The sequence below is a fragment of the Terrapene carolina genome, unplaced genomic scaffold (assembly GCF_002925995.2).
Source record: "Terrapene carolina triunguis isolate 2854851 unplaced genomic scaffold, T_m_triunguis-2.0 Scaffold42076, whole genome shotgun sequence".
NCBI lineage: Eukaryota > Metazoa > Chordata > Testudines > Emydidae > Terrapene > Terrapene triunguis.
In genome coordinates this window covers 1-2,080 of record NW_020706427.1, presented here as the reverse complement: position 1 = coordinate 2,080, position 2,080 = coordinate 1, and the positions used below count along the sequence as shown (strand labels likewise).

The following is a 2,080-nucleotide window of genomic DNA, read 5'->3' as shown; positions in this document are numbered from 1 at the left end:
CCGGCCAGCCCAGCCCCCGGCTCCCCGCGCAGCTCTGCCGCTGGCCCTTGCCCACAGCCAGCCCAGCCCTGGGCTCCCCACGCAGCTCTGCTGCTGGGCCCCCCAATCCCAACTCCCAGCTATTCCAGCCCTGGGCTCCCTTCCCCCAGCTCCGCTGGTGCCCCTCAATCCCAGCCCCCAGCTATCCACACACACTGAGTTGGGATTGAGGCATCAGCACAACACGCACTACCCCGGCCCTGGCTGCCTCCCAAGCACACCCTGCCTGTTGTGCCCAGGTGGTGGTGTCTGATATCTGGCCCCACTTCCTGCTGGAGTGTGGCTGTTAACTTGGCTGCACCGGTGCCCTGGGCTGGCTGCTGGGATTCTGGGCTGCGAGGCCAGCATGTGACTGCCCCACCTCTGGCATGGTCTCACTGGGTCGTCCCTTGCTGTGTTTCAGATATGATCAGCCAGCGGGCCGCAGGGGGTAAGCACAACAGTAGCTCCCAGCTGGGCACTGGCAGAGGGACCCTAAGGCTGCGGGCCAAGGGACCGGCCACCGTGGAGGAGCAGGTAGGTGCCAGCCCTGGGAGCTTCCCTTGACAGCCCTCGGGAGCCTTTGAATGTTCACTTGGGCCCTGACCTCTTCCCAGAGGGAACTGAGGGTGGGGAGCCAGAGCAGAATGAGAGGGAAGCTGAGGTCCCAGCTGTCCCAAGATTGGGGAGGGGACAGGTCCTCCATATGGGGCCGCTCCCCCCCACTACGATCCTTGTACTGCACCTGCTTCCCAGTCTTCTCCCACAGCCCTGACGATGCCCCTCAATCCTCACCTGCAGTCCCCTGCTATCCCAGCCCTGGCCCCCAACACCCACACCTCTCTGCCAAGGAATGGGGAGGGTTGGAAGAGGCTTTAGAGGGCCCCTCTTTTCCCATGGTTCTTGGCTGGGGGGTGAGTGGGTGGCTATATTTTTGCCTCAGTCTCCTGCTCAGCAGCTCTCCTGCCCCCCAGCTGTCTGCGTTTGAGGAGAGGGCGATTGAGAAGGTGGACGACCTGCTGGAGAGCTACATGGGCATCCGCGACACGGAGCTGGGTGAGTCTCCTACCGAGCAGCCCCCAAGTCACCCCTGGGCTGGGTGCCCAAAGCATCGGGGTGTTGGGGGAAGGGCTGTGTCATGGTCAGCCAGCGTAGGAAACCTTGCTGGGCAGCGTGGGAGCTCCCCCTGCTGGGAGCTGCCCCGCCTCCTGCAACAACCCCTGCTGGGAGGGGCTGGGACTGGAGTAGCTGGACGCTCCCCAGCAGTTAAGTGCAAGCCCTGCTGTTAGTGGCCCAGAGGCCTACATCCCTCGTGTGCAGCATTTAGTGTGAGGAGAGGAGTCTCCCCTCTCTGAGAGGTGAGCAGGGCTCTCCCGGGGGCACACAGCAGCATTTCCGGGGTTACTGTGGCAGTGGCAGAGACAGGCTTGTCAGTGTGTTCTGGGAAGCAGGGCTGGGCACAGAGAGAGCGAATCAGCCCTTCAGCTCACAGGCCTCCCAGCTGCCATGCCTCCTCGGCCAGGGCTGTGGGCAAGAGCGGCGTGTTGGCGCTGGCAGTGCTGGGGCTCAGGGTGTCTAGGGCTACTGGCAATGGCATGGCAGCGCTGTCATGATGCGCGAAGCATTGGCACTGTTGGTGGGAGAAGTGGGATAGCACTAGGGCTGGCACGTCCTACCCCAGGTAACATAGCAGTGAATGCTCCTCACTTCCCCCCACACCCATCTCTGCTCTCTGTAGCTGCCACCATGGTAGAGCTGGGGAAGGACAAGCGGAACCCCGACGAGTTCGCGGAGGCGCTGGATGAGCGGCTGGGTGACTTCGCCTTCCCCGACGAGTTCGTCTTTGACGTGTGGGGCGCCATCGGGGATGCCAAAGTTGGGCGCTACTAGGACTCTGCGGGACTGCCCTGCTCTGCCCATCCTGGATGTGCTGTGCCCTTGGGCTGGGCAAGGGAGTGCTGGGTTGCTGCCCTCATGTGGACCAGGGAGTAGGGGACACAGAGCCGGGCCCGTGGTGTGCCTGGCTCCAGCACTGCTCTGGCAAAAACTCCAGCTCCGGCTC

General features: G+C 63.6%; 1 long non-coding RNA gene across 1 annotated transcript; it reads left to right on the top strand.

Moving 5' to 3' along the window:
* Positions 1–517: 517 nt before the first annotated feature.
* Positions 518–1,999, top strand: LOC113405542. The gene is made up of 3 exons (XR_003369512.1): positions 518–555; positions 993–1,074; positions 1,757–1,999. It is a non-coding gene; the product is annotated as an uncharacterized LOC113405542 (long non-coding RNA).
* Positions 2,000–2,080: the final 81 nt, after the last annotated feature.